This window comes from Lycium barbarum, chromosome 4, assembly GCF_019175385.1.
Source record: "Lycium barbarum isolate Lr01 chromosome 4, ASM1917538v2, whole genome shotgun sequence".
Taxonomy (NCBI): domain Eukaryota; kingdom Viridiplantae; phylum Streptophyta; class Magnoliopsida; order Solanales; family Solanaceae; genus Lycium; species Lycium barbarum.
Window position 1 is genome coordinate 39,160,340 of NC_083340.1, and position 19,094 is coordinate 39,179,433.

Sequence of the window (19,094 nt, forward strand, 5' to 3'; positions counted from 1 at the left end):
GATGACACTTGTCCTTATTGTGGAGGACCCCACTCTTGGCAAACTTGTTTAAAGTCTCCCGGAGGAGGATTGTGCGCATAATCTCGAACTCTTGAGTGGAGGATATGTGATAGATGTGGAGGTCAAAATGGTCATTTGGCTAATTGTGCTTATGTGTCCTTCCCTTCCCCGAACCCCCACTATGACGATTCTACTTTGTGTTGTGACATTGATAGGGATATAGAAGTGGAAGAAGTTGAGATTGGTCAAAATGGAGAGTTTAAGCTCATGATGGAATGCCTACTTGAAGGAGGAAATGAAAAACAAAAAGTCTTGGAGGAGTATTTGGAAACTAGTCTCCAAAATGGCTTGATGAATGAACACAAAAATCCTCCATGGGCACTTGAACAATATCAAGATGAACTCTCAAATGCCCAATATGACAAGATAATGCCTATGTTGGAGGCCAATCATGAAAATGTGGAATCAAGAATTGAACACCCTCCAACCGAATCCATGCGTATTGGAGATGCCAAAGAAAAAAGGGAATTAGAGTCAATCGGTGTCATGGAAAATGTTGAAATTGACTCTAGTTGATTTGGGGGTGAGGATGTCAAAGATGGAGCGAATTTGAAAATGGAGCGCCTTAAATCGCATTCCAATCATTTTTCAACATTATGCTTGGTTAGTGAAATGGAAGTTGAACTAACCGAGCCTATGGAATATTTTAGAGATGAAGAACAAAACGTTTTCATTTTGAGGTGTTCCATGCCAAGAAGATAAAATGACATGCCTCACTTAAAGGCCATAAAGTGCAAAATGCGATACCCGAAAGTTGTCCTCTTTGCTTTCCTACCACCGTCCACGAGCATCATCGTAATCTTGATTCAAAGTTGGGGCGACAATTCACATCCTCCAAGTGGAAGGAAAAGTGGTAAGGTTGACAACCGGCGTGCCGCGACGTTAAATTAAGCGCTTAGTGGGAGACAACCCATCGTTTTCAAAATTTTAAGTCGTTTAATTTTATTTTTTTTAGAATAGTTTATTTTATTATTTGTGACTAATCTATCAAGTTTCATAATTTTTTAAATTAATTTGGACGGGATTTGGAGTGTTAGAGTGGTTACACAGTGCAAAAATTTTATTGGTTAAAAGAGTGCAAAAGTTCTGTGCTACTTTGCTAGCATAAAATTTTGTCTATAAAAAAAAAATTGCACAAAACCGCTTTGCATGCCATTTTTTCACCTAGCAGTGACAAGTGCAGTTTGTACTAATTTTAGTTCTCAGACTCAACTCCCCACTACTGTTATTTCCCACTTCTCTCAAGCCTATACGCTCATCAGCGCACACCACTCGGGCCATCTCCTTTATTCATCCTCACAGGTTAGATAAATTTCTCTCTTCTCCTCTACTTCTCCCTCTCTTCTTATTTTCCTCTCCTTTCCTCCTCTCTCTCCTCAATTATTTTTGTTGGCAGATTTTTTATTTCTTTTTTCTTTTTGCTTTTTCTGTGGATTCGTTTGTATGACATTTAGAGCAGAAATTGTGCAATTATGGTGTTGTTGTTGTTTGAATGAGATGAAGATAGGATAGAGCTATAATTCCCAATTTTTGTGAGGGTAATTCAATCATCTCCTTTTCACAAAGAACTTGTTTAAAGTGAAGCACACAAACTGCTCGACAAATTGTCTGAAAGAAAAAATGATTCGCTGGTGAAGTCTGAGTAACCAAGTGACATTAATAGATGCATAGAAGTTAGTTTTGATGTGTGGTTGGGTATATGAGGGAGTTCGGACACCTTGGTCGAACTTAAAGATGAAGAGAGATATGCAATGCGAAGCATGATTTCTAAGCTCTTTAGTGTTGGAGTCAGTGCTAGGCTGGATACTAAATTGGGGAATGTAATGAATTTTGAGTGAATATGTTCTGGAAAAGCAGTAATGAATTTTGAATTGCAGAAAAATGCGGCTTTTATCCCTTGCTTGAGTTTTGTACTTGTTAAAACTGATCTTATTCAATTAAAGGAAGTGTAGCCTGATTTTTTTTGTCTTATAGTCTGCTCATTTGGGACTATATTGTTGGATACGGGCTGTGCTAATTTCTACTTGTTTTCGGTGTGCATAGAACTTGTGCATTATTAATTGTGAAAATGTTGTGAGTCCTGTGATGGCAGTGGTGCTGAGTTTTGGCAGGCACGATACTTTTTTGACGTTAAATGGTTTCTAGTTCATCCTGGACAACTCAAGGAGGAGCGCAACAGACTCCTCCCTTTTTGGCTCCAATTCAGCAACATCATCTACTTTCAGGGAGTCCCTCCTAACTCTTGTTTTGATTATGTAATTACATTGAGGATAATGCAACATTTTAAGTTCGTGAGGCTTTGTTTTGAAAGATATTTTTGTGATGGTGTGTGATATGTGATGATGGATGATAATTTGGTAGATTGATTTTATTTTGGTATTTTTTTATGACATTTATAGTAGTATGATTTTTTTTATTTTTTTTATTACTAGCTTCTTTAGTTTTTTATAGTTTGGTTGTAGGAATGGTGTTGGGATTTGATTTTTGCTCCTTGCCTAATTTTAGCTTGATTGGTACCAACACATTTAAACCTTGGCATATCAATTCTTGATTTTTGAAAAAAAAAATGATTGAAGTAAGGATTCTTGTTGTGACTTTTAGATTCTATGTTTCACTCTTTTGATCACTAAATGGTCTCTTTAGACTATAAGTGACTTTCTTTGAATACATTTGTTTCAATTGGAATTTGGATACATAGTTCACTTGAGTTTTCATGTGCCATGTGTGATGAGATTATTTGTAAGTTCTTTTCCATTACTTGTGGTCTAGAACTTGCCCGGAATGTGTTTCAAGTCGAAATCCTAGACTAACTTGGTTTGAAAAATGATGTTCAGCCTTCCTTGGACTGTTTTTGTGCCTTAATTTCCTACCCTTGCATATTTTCCCTAGTCAACCCCTTTTGAGCCTTTAACCTTTTCTTCGGCAACCATGTTACAAGCTTTACCCTTTTGTTCTTCATTGACCTATCTTTTGGCATCCTACCTCCCTAAGTGTTTTGAAAGTGCAAACTGTTACACCTTGAAAATTTCTCCGCGAACGTACAGTGGATAGGCTAACAAAGGGCATAGCGTATACGATGTTTTAATAAGAAGGGAACGACGTTTGACGACCCTAAGTAAGATTTCAAAGGCTATTGTAATAAGAGATAGGTTATGCTCCATAATGACTAATTATAGGTTCTGAAAATGTGGAAAGTTGTAGATTTGCACTTTGGCCAGTCGAACGTAAAATGAAATACGGACCGTAAAGTAGTCTACGGCCCGTAAACTGCCATGTCGTATTTCAACCTCCAAAACTTCAACTTTCTGTCAAATGCTTGAATGGTTAAAGACGACTTGAAATACGGACCATAAACTGAAATACGGCCCGTAAACTGTGTTCGTAAATCACCATGTCTTAGCCTGACTTTCTGGTTCTGTTATGATTAAATACGTCCACGAAATACGGCCCGTAAACTGGAAAACGGACTGTAAACTGAGTTTACGACCACTGTTGTACTTTCGACGACTGTTCATTCCAGATCAGATTTTGGGTTATTAAAAAGAGGACCAAGTTTATTATTTCATTTCCACACTTCACCCCTTCTCTCTAAAACATCTCTCTACATTTATTCCACAAGAATTCAAGGTTTATTAGTGATCAACAACATAAACCAAGTGAATCAAGTGTAAGGAAACCCATTAAAGATCATACAAGTCAAGAAATCTCATTGGAGATGAACTAGGGTTTTTGCTCAAGTGGAGTATTATCAACCAAGGCTTGTTCCTCCGACATCTAAGGTAAGATTTATGATATTTCTATGTTGTGTAAGGTATTTGAGAGTTGAAATACTTGGATTGTAGAAGGGTATAGAAAAATGGGTCATGAATGTGGAATAGTGCCATTTTGAGAAATATCTTAACTTGAGTTACGATTCTTGATGTGTTGTGATGTAGATATGTTATAAATGATGTTGAGAACATGAGATGAGCAATGTATGAGAATAGACGTCGTCGTACGTTATGGCCATGGATATGGATGAATGAAAGTAAGTCTAGAATATGGATAATGTGGATGAATAATGACTATCGTTATAGTATTGTGAATGTATTATTGACGTTTGAGAGTGGATATACGCTATAGAGGAATGTCGTATAAATGAATGAGATGCTGTCCGATTTTCTCTAGTTTTAGTCATGCATGCTAGCTATCGATTTCTAATGATAGTATGACTTTAATGAAGGTAGAAACGCGAGCGTTGAAGGAGAACGTGCAAGTGGTAAATAGCTCAACGGAAAGGTATGTAAGGCTAACCCTTCTTTCATAAGGCATGGTTCTTTGGCCAAACATCTAAATCTTCTATAAGACTATGATATCTTTCAAATGTTTTGATCTTCCGAGCTTGTAAGCTCACGATTCTTGATACCCTACGATTGTACTAAGTTCCTCGTATGACGAGTAAGCCTATAAAGATAGATGTGATGAACGGCGATAATAGTGACAATGATATGGAAGACGACTATAGTGGTAATAGCGATGACGATAACGATGACGACGATGATAGTAATTATGATAGTAAAGATGCTTATGAGCTATTATGTATATGTATCTATGCATGACTATTATGGAACCCCGAGCTTATGAGGCCGGGTAGGATGTGTAAATAAATGTGTATATGATTATGTAATGCGCGCACACCTCTGCAGATGGTACGGATAACCTGACGCCTTGGTAGGGCCAGGTAGATATAACCCTGACGCCTTGGTAGGGCCAGGTATGTGTAACCTTGAGCCTTGGCTGGCCAAGTATGTATGAAACACCGATCATGCATGGTCGTGTATGCTATGTAAATTCTATGTATATGATATGATTATATATATGATATAGTTTCGAGTACAAATAGGAATATGATACGATATGAATGTGAACAAGGGTATGTATACGAATATGAGTACAAATATGGAACAAATACGATTATGGATACAGATATGGATAGATGTACGCAAATACGCATTAGAATTGAAAGTTCCTATGAAAGGCAAGTAAGTGCCTATGACGATGATATTACTATCTCTCATCCCGTGTTATCTTTCATGTTGCCTATTATGCTTCTACATTGATATTGATCATGCTTTACATACTCAGTACATTCTTCGTACTGACGTCCTTTTGTTTGTGGACGCTGCGTCATGCCCGAAGGTGCACAGGGAGACAGGATTGATCCATAGCTACATTCTCAGGTACTACATAGCGGAGCTCCATTTCATTCGGAGCTATAGCTTTTGGGTACTTATTCTTTTGTGTACATAATTATGGGCATAGCGGGGTCTTGTCCCGCTTATATGATATGACATACTCTCCTTAGAGGCTCGTAGACATGTGTACGTGGTTAGATGTGTTTGACCTTGTCGGCCTATATTTTGTATATCATTTTGTTAGCCTTGTCGGCTCATGTACATTGACGTGGTATAGATGCCAATGATGATATAAAGGCATTGTTGTCCAATGGGACTAGTATGACTGATGAATAGAAATGTGCGTTTAATTATGTGGCTCACCTAGATGCAAGTGTAAGTGTAAGCCAAGGGGTGCCCGGGTGGGCTAGCACTGAGTGCTCGTCGTGGCCCCCTAGACGGGTCGTGACACAAACATAGGCTAAAAACCTAAGTTTGGGGGTGATGGTTGGAAAAGTTTTGATGTGGGAGTTACTTTAATGGTGAAAAGGTGAAAATGAAAATAAAATAAAAATAGTGGTCTTCCTTGAAAAAAAAAAAGAACAAATAGCAGCATAAAAAAATGAAGGAAGAATAAAGAGTTGTGAATAATGGGAAGACTAGGTGGTGAAATGAAAAGATGAAGAAAATAGTGGAAAAGTTTTAAAGGAAGTGTGTTTTGATTGTTGAAATTGTAGTGCTTAGGGAGGTTTTTGAGACACTATTTCCTAATTATGCCCTACCTTAACCAAAAGCCTACATTACAACCCTTTATGTCTTAATTGATTTTGAACCAAGTGTGTCTACATTAGCGGAGAAATACATGAAGGGCAAGCCTATGGTACTACTTGTATGCATTTGAACATCTTTGTGTGTGTGTGTGAGAGAGAGAGAGTTAATTCTTTCTATTTGATATCCCATTTGTGTTTTGAATTACATTTTCTATGTGTGGGATTCTCTCTTGAGTGTGAGGGCACATGAGAAGTTAAGTTGTGAATTTGTTCCATTTTTCAATTGAGAGGAATGAACAAAAGAAAGTTGTTTTGTGATAATGAGGCAAATGTTGAAGCTTTAGTGTCGTGACTTGATTGCTACTTTGATTAGTTTGCTATTTGAACACTTGAAAAAAAAGTTTTTGAGAAGTTGGTGATTCATATGTTTTTTGGATTAATTGTTGGTACCAATCAAAGTCATGTGTTTGTGCTTAAAGTAGACTTTTTGACTTAGTGTGATGTTGGTGCACTATTGAGTTGATTTCTTGGAAGGAGATTGTATATTTTGAATTGCTTGAGGACAAGCAATAGTTTAAGTTTGGGGGTTTGATAAGTTAGTATTTTACCAACTTATCTCTTCTTTAATCTTAGATTTTTGCTATGCTTGATTGAGAAAATAGTGCATTTAATGTCGTTTACTTCCATTTTGTAGGTTTTATGTGATTTAGAAGTGATCGAGAAGAAATCAATGGAAAACAAGTCAAAAAGAGGGCAAATTGAAGAAAACAAGAAAAGTGGCTAAATTTGCGAAAACGGCCAGATTTGCAATTTCGAAAATCTGAAACTTTGGGGGCTGTTTTTGTCCTTTTTTCAGTTGGGAAATTTGGGAATTATAAAAGTGAAGCTTGGGGGAAAATATTTTCATCTTTGGCCATATTTTCAAGCTTGGAGAGCTAGGGTTTCATCTACACCATTGGAGGAGAAGATTGGAGCATTTTAATGAGATATATTTCTTAAACCTTTCTTCAATTCCTTGTTTTGTATTGAATATTTAAGTGTGTAGTATTTTCTTCTTTCACTTGAATCTTTTTTATGATAATATTCATTATCAAGTGTTGGATTAAATCTCTTGTTATGCTTATGTATTGAATGATTTTAATTACTATTGAAGTGGGTCTTTGTTGTTTTAATTAATCTCGTTTTGAATGATTCTTAAGGGATTAACTAACCCTAAGACTTCGCCCATTTACTTTGATTGAGCTCGGAAGAGGAAATCTAGGTTGGGAAAGATTAATTAACAAGAATTTGGGTCATTAAACCCATCTAATAACTTGAGCTCGGAAGAGGATAGTTACTTGAGGTTAAATTGATTGTGCCTAATATCATACTCTAAGGCTTGGAAAAGCTTAGGGTGAAATTCATTGATTTGGTTGGAAGACTTTCAATGAGATTTTAGAAATCATTATCTATTAACATAAACCCGCTCTTAGTTGTAAAATAGTGAAATACATTGGATCGTTACTTGAGCGTAATTTCCTTTGTATCCAAACTTGTGGCCATTGATCATTTTACCTGCTTTCTAGTTAGTTTTATCTTTGTTAGTTTTTTAATCAAAAACCAAATATTGAAAAAGTGTTTGGCTTAGCTTAGTTAGTAATAATTCCTTGCTTGTTTAAATGGCCTAGTATATTGTTCCCTGTGGAATCGACCCCGACTCATAGTTGGATAAATTATATTGCGACGACCGTGTACACTTTCTCTTTAAGGAGTGGATTTGGAAGTTATCAATTCAAAACATACAATCAGAAGGTCTCCAAGCCTCTTCAAGCCGAGAGAGATTGTCAGCAACCTGGTTTTTAGTACCCTTGCGGTCCTTCACCTCAAAATAAAACTCTTGCAGCAATAGCACCCATCTGATCAGTCGCGGCTTTGCTTCCTTCTTTGCCATGAGGTATCTCAATGTTGCATGATCAGTGTAAACCACTACTTTGGACCCCAACAATTAGGCCCGAAATTTCTCAAAAGCAAACACAATGGCAAGCAGCTCTTGCTCCGTCACTGTGTAATTCATCTGGGCATCATTCAGTGTTCTGCTTGCATAATAGATCGGGTGCATAATTTTATTATGCCTCTGTCCAAGCACAGCACCTATTGCAAAACCACTAGCATCACACATTAGTTCAAATGGCAGGGACCAGTCAGGAGCGACAATAATAGGAGCAGTAGTGAGATGCTCTTTTAACTCCTCAAACGCCTTCTGGCACTTATCATCAAACACAAATTTAGCCTCTTTTTCAAGAAGCTTGCACATTGGGTTAGCAATCTTAGAGAAATCTTTGATGAAGTGCCTGTAGAACCCAGCATGTCCCAAGAAACTTCGGACACCTTTGACTGAGATAGGTGGTGGAAGTTTTGCAATCACATCAATTTTTGCTTGATCGACCTCGATTCCCTTTCCAGAGATTTTGTGACCGAGGACGATTCCTTCCTTCACCATAAAATGACACTTCTCCCAATTTAGCACGAGATTTGTCTCCTCACATCTTTTCAGCACTTGACCCAGATGGCCAAGACAGTCTTCAAACGAATCCCCCACAACCGAGAAGTCATTCATGAATACTTCCTAAAAGTCCGCTACCATGTCAGAGAAAATTGACATCATGCACCTCTAAAAAGTGGCTGGTGCATTACACAAACCAAAAGGCATTCGGCTAAATGCAAACGTCCCATAAGGACAAGTAAAAGTGGTCTTCTCTTGATCTTCCAAAGCAATGTTAATCTAATTGTAGCCCGAATAACCATCAACGAAGCAATAGTAGGAATGCCGTACTAGCCTACCAAGCATCTGATCAATGAAGGGCATAGGGAAATGGTCCTTGCAAGTGGTTGTGTTGAGCTTGCGATAGTCCATGCAAACTGTCTATCCGGTGACAATTCTGGATGGGATCAACTCATTCTTCGCATTTGGCACAACAGTGATGCCGCCCTTCTGAGGAACACATTGGACTGGGCTCACCCATTTGCTATCAGCAATTAGGTAAACTACTCCTGCATCTAACCATTTGATGATCTCCTTCTTGACAACCTCTTGCATATTCTCGTTTAGTCGCCTCTGATGCTCTACACTTGGTTTGCTATCCTCCTCCAACTGGATTTTGTGCTCAGAGATCCTAGATGGAATATCTCGGATGTCTGCTATGGTCCAACCAATAGCACGCCTATACTCCCGCAACACCTCCAAAAGCTGTAGAACCTGCTCCTCAGTCAGTAGGGCTGACACAATCACCGGTAATGTATTGTCCGGACCAAGGAACTCATATTTCAGATGTGATGGGAGCTGCTTAAGCTCCAACTTAGGTGGCTCAATGATCGAAGATTTGCTGGAGGAGTTGATCTATTTTTCAGATCAAGATTTAGCTTCTTTGGGTGATATGAATATGAGCCCAACCCACCAAGTGAATTAACTGTCTCCACATAGCCTTCCATGTCTTCAGCATCGAAATTCATAAGAATACCAGTTAGAGCTTCACCCAAACTTTCTTCTTCCATCTTGAACTCCACTGCTTCATCAACAACATCAAACGAATCAATTACCGAAATACTCTCGTAAGCAATTGGTAACTTCATCCCTTTGCTAGACTGAAAAGTCACTTCTTCATTGTTGACTCGGAACTTGATTTCATTTTTCTCCGAATCCATCAGAGCCCTCCTTGTAGCAAGAAAAGGTCTCCCCAAAATGATAGGAATGTACCGATCAACAGCACAGTCAAGAATCACAAAATCAGCGGGCAACATAAAATCACCAACCCGCACAATTACATCATCAACCACCCCAACAGGTCTTTTGATAGACCTATCAGCCATTTGCAATCTCGTAGTAGTCGGCCTTGGCATCCCCAAACCTGATTGTTTATATATAGCAAGGGGAATCAAATTAATACTCGCCTCATTATCACATAAAGCACGAGCAAAGTCATGGTGCCCAATAGAACAAGGAATGGTGAACGCCCCAGGATCTCCCTTTTTCTGAACAGTTGTAGTTGAAATGATGGAACTCACAGTGTGAGTCAAACTCACGGTTTCATGTTGCACCAATTTCTTCTTGGTCAGCAGATCCTTCAAATATTTAGCAAAATCGGGCATCTCCTTGACAGCTTCCAAGAAGGGAAAATTTAGAGATAATTGCTTCAACTGATCATAAAACTTCTCGAACTTAGCATCTTCCTTCTTCTTTACCAACCTCTGAGGAAAAGCAGGTTTAGATTGGAAAAGCTGCATCAAAGGGCGGAGATCCCCTTTTACAGCCTGCTTGCTTGTGTTATCAGCTTCCTTCACCATCTCTGGAATATCAGCAACCTTCTTGTTAGTAGGATTCTCATCAGCAATAATGGGTGCTTCAGACTGCACCTCATCCTTTTCATTTATCGGCTCAAGATCAATCACCTTCTCAGCAGCCCCCTGGAGTGTTTTACCACTCATAGTAGTGATGGCAGACACACGGTCTACATCGCCTCCCCCATTCTTGGGATTTGGAATAGTGTCACTCGGAAGTCCTCTCTTTTTAGCAGGGTGCTGCTCTCTAGAAATATCCCTCATCTGCGACTCAAGCTTCTGAATAGCTGTTGTATGGGAACCCACTGTTTCTGTCAGCCCAGATAAAGTCCTTTCAGATTTAGATTGATTGGCCTGAATCTTCTCAAGCATTGCTTCAACCTTCGAACTACTTTGCTCTGTTGACTACCCTTTTTGTGGTATATAAGGATTGGAACTCTTGTGCCCAAAATTGTTGCTGTTGTTTTAGTTCCCTTGGTTCGCACCACCATAATTATTGTTGTAGTTCCCAGAGTTGTTGTAAGAACCTTGACCTTGCTGAGGTCTCCATTGATTCTGATTCTGATAGCCACCTTGGTAATTCTGTCTTTGGTAACCCCCTTGAGAGTTATTAACGTAGTGAGCATCTTCAACCTGCATAGGTGGCCCATCATGGAACGGACCATCTTGAGTATGTTACATCCATTTTGGCAAAACTGTATCATCCTCGCAAACATTTACCTTCTTGATTTGGGATTCATCAAACTTCCTCGTTAGCAAGGAAATATTTGTTGCAAGTTCTGCCAATGTTTACTGGGTGTCTTGATTCTCCTTCACTATATTTTGGATCATAGCACTACCATATGGTTCCACATCAGCATTGTTTGAGTGTCAAGCCTGATTATGAGTCGTCAGCTTGTTAAGTATGGTGGTCACTCGTCGATAAGTTTTGTTCATGAAATAACCATTAGTTGCATTATTAGCAACTGACTCCGTCATTGGATCTAGCCCTCGGTAGAACTTCTCCATTAATATTTGATCTAGAAAACCATGATTCGGGCTCTTCTGCAAATACTCCTTGAATCTCTCCCAGGCTTCATATAGTTGTTCCCCCGGTCGCTGCTTAAATTCATATATCTTGTCACGAATTTCAGCCTTCTTGCTAGGGGGTACCACTTTGTGAGAAAAGCAGCTACCATCTCTGCCCATGAACTAATCGAATTTCGGGGCAGCTTCTCAAACCATGTTCTTGCCTCTCCAGCTAAGGAATATTTGAATAGCCTCAACGGAATAGCACCTTGTGGAACGTTGTTCTGAATGTGATTAGCACACACATCCAAAACATTCTGCACGTGACGTTGAGGGTCATTCTCGGTAGAGTTCCGAAAGTATCCCTCAAGTTTCAACAACTGGTATAGAGAGGAGTCAATTTTCACAGTAGCAGCTCCAACTCGAGGCTGAACAATAGCAGATGCATAGTCCTCCTCTGGAACAAGCTCAACGAAAATATTCTCATAATCTGATTCATTCGATTGATTGTTCAATTGATTCCCCTGGTTACCAGCACGTTGATTTTGCTGATTTTGATTCATGTTCACCTGGTTTACACAGAGTAGCAAACAAGGTGTGATGGAATAAGCAAAAGACTTCAATCAAAGCAAACATTATTTAGTAATTTCAAAACCGTATTCCCCGGCAATGGCGCAAAAAATTGATACGCTGAAATTACACCTATTAACGGTATAACGCGAAAGTTGTCAAATATAGTAACCCAACAAGGTTGGGATCGAATCCCACAGGGAATATGGTGTGAAAAGGTTACTAAAGTCGTAGGTTGCTAAGCTTAGGTCTAGTGTCTTAATCTGATGATTTTGGTAATAGTTGGTTTTTCTATAACTAATTGCTATCTACTTGCTTTGGTGGAAATTTATGGTAAAAGAAACTAAGGTTGTGTCCCCGTTAGATAGGGTGTATGATCATGGGTATTGATCTTGATATACCTCTAATGGATCATTATATGAATGCACTTAATTTCTATATGAATCTCTACTATTTTCCAATAAATAAAGATTATTTCTTTCTATGATTTTCCCAAATATAAGAAAGTAACTATGAAGAACGATTAATCATGCCAAGTAAATTCTTCTTATTCCTAAGTGAATTTATTAAACAAAGTTTAAAGCTTTGAGTCCTTGTTAGTTATTCTTACCAACCCTAATTATTTTTCCAAATAAATCAAGGTTTATGGCTTTAATCAATGTTTGCAACCATTAATTATGAATGAAGAATGAAGAATAACTAAACCCTAATAATCCATTATGTGTATATCAATCACAAACTCAATCACAAAACAACCATCATTGGGTTCACAACCCTAGTAAGGGAAATTAGCTACTCATAGAAGAAGAACAATAAGAAATAATGAGAATCATAATGCTTACAATTGATTTCTTGGACTTGAGAAATTACTTACAATTGTTTGTAATCTCCAAAAGAATTCAAAACTATGAGTAACTAATGCTAAGGAACATAAAAATTGAGTTCTGTAGTAATGTAATTACAAGAAACCTAAAATCAGGTATTTATAAGAGTCAAAGCCGTGCAAAATAGGACTGACAAAATTGTCCTCGACGGAACAATGTACGGACCGTACATTTTATACGGTCCATAAAATCAGTGAAGTCTTCCGTAAAATATCTCCAGTTGTCAGATTGCACGATCCTTTCTGTCAAGCATTTACGATGGATTTTACGGACCGTGAATATTCTACGGCCCGTATGTTCTTCCGTAAGATCATGCTTCAGTTAGTTTTCTTTTATTTGCACAACTTTTTACTCCATTTTCATGACTTGCTCCCGAAATACGTTAAACATCTGCAACATGTCACAAACACATCAAAAATACCAAAACTTGCTTAAAAACAAGTAAAACTTATAGCCAAAAAGTATCGAATGTGCCATAATTTCACGGCACATCAATCGTCCATAGGATGGTTTGATGTCGGGGAAAATCAGTTAGTAGGCCCAGACTTAATTCAGCAAGCAGTTGATAAAGTGAAAATGATCCGAGAAAGATTGCTAACAGCACAGAGTCGACAGAAATCCTATGCGGATAATCGGTGACGCAAGTTAGAGTTCGAGCTAGGCGAACTGTCACGACCCGACTAGGAGCCATGACGGGTACCCGGAGCTGACCACCGAGCATCACTCATTCTACTACTCATGATACTCATCCTGCGTTCATTCATTATTCGCATGCTTCAAATCATAGGGAAACCCATTTTTTTTTCTTTCAAACATATTTACCTTTATATACATATGCCCTTCGGCTATCAGAATAATATATATACAATGAGGAAATCGTGAGACCATACTACCCACACATACGTATCTACGAGCCTCTACTAGAGTACTAGACATATAGACGGGACAGGACCCCGTCATGCCCAAAATATATGTACACAAAATAATAAATCAATGGCACCTCCGGAACAATGGAGTGCTCTAGAAATCTACTGATAACTCCTAAGAAAGTCATGGAAAAATCGGAGGATTCATGTCATAGGACTCATGCCTTAGAAAGAAGGGACTAGCCTTACATACCTTTTCGTTTAGCTACTCTATCGCTTGAACGTTCTCCTCCAATGTTCTCGTTTCTACGTTTAAGAGAGTTTGTACAAACATTAGATAATCGATAGCTTAAGCATGCTTGACTAAAGCTAGAGAAAATTGGGCAGCATTTCCTTTGTTTATACAACCTTCTCCATATCATATATCAACTCCCAAACGTCTATAATAACATTTACAATATCATACGCAATAATCTTCATTCACCCACATTATCCACATTTCCCAATTTCACTTCAAATCATCCATAATCATGGTCATAGTACACTATTACATTCACTCATATATAATGTTTATCCCATGTTCTTAATATCATTTATAACATAACTAAATCACAACATATCAAGAATCATGATTCATTCCAAGCTACTACTCAAAAGTGCCACTATCTTCATATATGTGACCCATCTTCTACTTCCTTTGATAATACGAGTCTTTCAAACTTTCAATACTCTAAACAACATGAAATGACCATAAGACTTACCTTAGATAGTGTAGGAATGAGCTTTAGGTGGAAACACTTCACTTGAGCAAAACCCTAGTTCCACTTCCAATGAGATTTCTTGTCTTGGATGAACCCTAATGAGTTTCTTGCACTTGATTCTCTTGGTTTGATGAAGTTGGTCATTAATTTCTCTTGAATTCTTGTGGAAGAAGTGTCGAGAGTATTCTAGAGAGTTCTTGAGAGAAGGGGAGTGAAAATGAAATAAAATTAAATGAACTTGGGTCCCCTTTTGTCAACTTAAAATCTGTCCCGACTTGGTTTCACAGACACACATACGGTAGGTATAATTTATATGGGCCGTATGTGTGACCGTAGGTTTGTTCCAGTGAAGGTTCCAGTTCTGGGCAGATTATACGGCCTAATATACGGCCAGTATATTTTATACGGTCCGTATAGTGGACTGTATAATGCCCAATTTTTCGAAACTTGTCCTCGTCGACTCGTTTGGTCTCCAATCCTTATGGAACTCTCTTAACACTTGTTTAACACTTCATTAACAATCTAAGGGGAATTATAACCCTTCTTCTAAAACATCATTAAGCCATCATTAACTTGGTACTTTGTAAATCCTTTCCGATACACAACATATACCTTGCCTTTCTTGACGAACTTTCTTCTCTTACCTTGAATGCCTTTGAAATCTCAATTAGAATCATTAAATACTATTTCTTACATATTGAAACATTGTATACTTCGTGCCTTTCGTTAATCTATTCATTGTGCAACAACATTAAATTTTTCGAGGTGTTACATTCTTCCCCCCTTTTAGAACATTCGTCCTCTTATGTTAAGTGCTCGGGAATTCTATGAAAATTTCGCCAGACTTTCCCCTGTAATATGGCACTACCATCCTATCACAACATCCCATAATAACAATGCCTCATAGGGCTACGACATAATAGCAATAAATTTTGGCCACACACGACCCAAAAGCACGAAAACAAAGCATATAGACCTCAAAATCTTGACATTTCGTCTTGGATCTCTTCCGAGGGCTGAAATAAATGTGGATACTTAGACTTCATATTTTCTTCCGCCTCCCAAGTCAGTTCTTCTCTGTTGTTATTTCTCCATAAGACCTTAACTGAGGCTACTTCTTTATTTCTAAGTCTCCGTACTTGCCTGTCTAGTATGGCGATGGGTACCTCTTCATAAGCCAACTTTTCCGTTACTTGAACATCATCTACCGGCACGATCCTAGTAGGATCTCTAACACACATACGGAGCATTGAGACATGGAAAACCAGATGGACTGATTCCAGTTCTAAAGGTAAGTCCAGTTCATAAGTTACTTGGCCCACCTTGCGGCCAATCTTGTAAGGTCCGATATATCGAGGGCTTAACTTTTCCTTCTTACCAAATCTCATCACACCTTTCGTTGGTGACACCTTCAGTAATACCCAATCATCAAGTTGAAATTCTAAGTCTCGCCGACGGTTGTCCGCATAAGATTTCTGGCGACTTTGGGCTATCAATAGTCGGTCTCGGATCACCTTGACCTTTTCCAGCGCTTGTTGAATCAATTCGGGACCTATTAGATGTACCTCTCCTACTTCAAACCACCCAATTGGGGATCTACTCTTCCTTCCATATAGAGCTTCATACGGAGCCATTTGAATACTGGAATGATAGCTGTTGTTGTATGCAAACTCAATAAGGGGTAAGTGGTCATCCCAACTACCACCAAAATCTAGCACAGAGGCCCGTAACATATCTTCCAAAGTCTGAATAGTCCGTTCGGCTTGCCCATCAGTTTGCAGATGAAATGTTGTGCTAAGCCTTACCTGAGTACCCAAACCTTCCTGGAAAGATTTCCTGAACTTAGTCATAAATTGTGCTCCTCTATCCGTGATAATAGATATCGAGACACCATGAAGTCGCACAATTTCCTTAAGATATAACCTTGCATAATCTCCTGCTGAGTATGTAGTTTTAACTGGAAGAAAATGAGCTGCTTTCGTGAGTCTGACTACGATCACCCATATAGAGTCATATTTGCTTCGGGAATGAGGTAACCCTACAATGAAATCCATGTTGATCACTTCTCATTTCCAGGTTGGAATCTCCATTGCTTGTAATAACCCTTCTGGCTTTGATGCTCGATTTTCACCTGTTGGCAGTTTGGACATTGGGTTACAAATTCTGCAATGTCTTTCTTCATTCCATCCCACCAATACATTAACTTAAGATCATGTTACATCTTTGTCGCACCTGGGTGAATAGAATACCGAGAATAATGAGCTTCTTCTAGAATTCGACGACGTAATTCCGTAACATTCGAAACACATAGCCTGCCTCAGTATCTAAGAACTCCATCTATAGAATTTTCAAATTGAGACTTTTCTTTCTCACGAGATGTATCTCTATAGTGGCGCATATAAGGATCTTCAAATTGACGCTCTTTAACCTCCATCTCCAAAGAGGAAACGGTTAGATTGTGAACACTAATTCCTGCACCGCCTGAATCAATTAGACGAACCCCGAGGCTAGCTAGCTGGTGTATCTCACAGACTCATTCTTTCTTCTCCAGAGGAGCCTCACATAGGCTACCTATCGATCTGCGGCTAAGTGCATAAACTACTACATTTGCCTTTCCGGGGTGGTATAAAATGCTCACATCATAATCTTTCAATAATTCTAACCATCGCCTCTACCGCAGATTTAACTCCTTCTTCTTGAAGAGGTATTGGAGACTCTTGTGATCTATAAAAAATATCAACATGAACACTATACAAGTAATGTCTTCACATCTTTAGTGCATGAAAAACCGCAGCCAATTCGAGATCATGAGTTGGGTAGTTCCTTTTATGTTTCCGCAACTGCCTTGAGGCATAGGCAATGACTTTACCGTGCTGCATCAACACACATCCTAACCCAACACTAGAAGCATCAAAATATACAACATAACCATCTGGCCCTCCTGGGAGTGTCAAGACTGGGGCTAAAGTTAGTCTATCCTTCAATTCCGGGAAGCTGCGTTCACAAGCATCAGTCCATTAGAACTTTGCTGATTTCTGAGTTAACTTCGTTAACGGTGCTGAGATAGATGAAAGCCCTTCTATGAATCTTCTATAACCTGCCAATCCTAGAAAACTACGGACTTCTGTGGGCGTTATAGGCCTTGGCCAAGTTTTCACAGCCTCTATTTTCTGAGTATCAACCCGAATGCCATTAGCCAAAATAATATGGCCCAGAAAAGTCATAGAATTTAGCCAAAATTCGGATTTTGAAAATTTAGCATACAATTCACGAGTCCGAAGAATCCCAAGGACAATACGTAAATGTTCTGTATGTTCTGATTTTGTCCGAGAGTATACTAAAATATCATCAATGAATACGATCATGAATAAATCCAAGAGAGGTCTGAATACATTATTCATCAAATTCATAAACACTGCTGGAGCATTAGTTAACCCGAATGACATCCCTCGGAATTCATAATGGCCATATCTCGTTCTGAAAGCTGTTTTGGGAATATCTCCCTTGATGATAACCTGACCTTAGATCTATTTTCGAAAACCACTTGGCACCCTGTAATTGATCAAATAAATCATCAATCCTTGGAAGCGGATATTTATTCTTTATCGTCACCCTGTTCAACTGCCTGTAATCAATGCACATCCGTAGGGAACCATCTTTCTTTCTCACAAATAGGACGGGTGCTCCCCACGGTGATTAACTGGGCCTAATGAATCCCTTCTCAATTAAATCTCTTAATTGCGCCTTTAGCTCCTTTAACTCTGTAGGAGCCATTCGGTAAGGAGGAATAGAAATAGGCTTGGTGTCCGGTAACACATCAATGGAAAAATCAATCTCTCTTTCCGAAGGAAGACCGGGAAGTTCATCTGGAAATACATCCGGAAACTCATTCTCTACCGGAACGGATTGGAAATTTGGCGACTTTGTTTCGGTGTCATGAACTCGAACTAGTTGATAAGTATAACCTTTAGTTATCATCTTTCTTGCTTTAAGATAGGAAATAAACCTACCCCTTGGAGATGCTGCATTACTTTTCCATTCAAGCACGGGCTCTCCCGGAAATTAAAATCGAACCACTTTCATTCGGCAATCGACAATAGCGTAACATGAGGCCAACCAATCCATACCCATAATCACATCAAAATCTAACATTTCTAGCTCGACTAAATCAACTTTAGTCTGGCGATCACATATCACAATTACACATTTCTTGTATACTTGTCTAGCTATCACGGGATCACCAACTGGAGTAGACATCTCAAAAGGTTTAATTGTCTCGGGTTTCACCCCAATACGACCAGCAATATACGGAGTAATATAAGATAAGTAGAACCCAGATCTATCAATGCATATACGTCATGAGAAAATACGGATAATATACCTGTGACCACCTCCGGGGAGGACTCAAGATCCTGTCGTCCGGCTAGAGCATAGATACGGGGCTGGGTACCACCTGAACTAGACGCTCCCCCTCTGCCTCTACCTCGACTTGATGGAATCTGTGGAGTATGTCCTACCGAGCGCACAGAAGAAGAACCAGCCGCTGAACCCCAACTCTACCACTCATCGATGGGCAATCTCGCATCATGTGCCCAACCTGACCACAGGCATAACAAACATCTGAACCTCGGCGACACTGTCCGGAATGTAACTTTCTGCACTGGCTACATCGTGGGACTGGTGGTCTCCTCTGGCTATAATTACCTCC

General features: G+C 39.0%; 1 non-coding gene across 1 annotated transcript; it reads left to right on the forward strand.

The window, feature by feature from the left end:
* Positions 1 to 11,321: 11,321 nt before the first annotated feature.
* LOC132638907 (small nucleolar RNA R71) lies at positions 11,322 to 11,427 on the forward strand. The gene has a single exon (XR_009581966.1). It is a non-coding gene; the product is annotated as a small nucleolar RNA R71 (small nucleolar RNA).
* Positions 11,428 to 19,094: the final 7,667 nt, after the last annotated feature.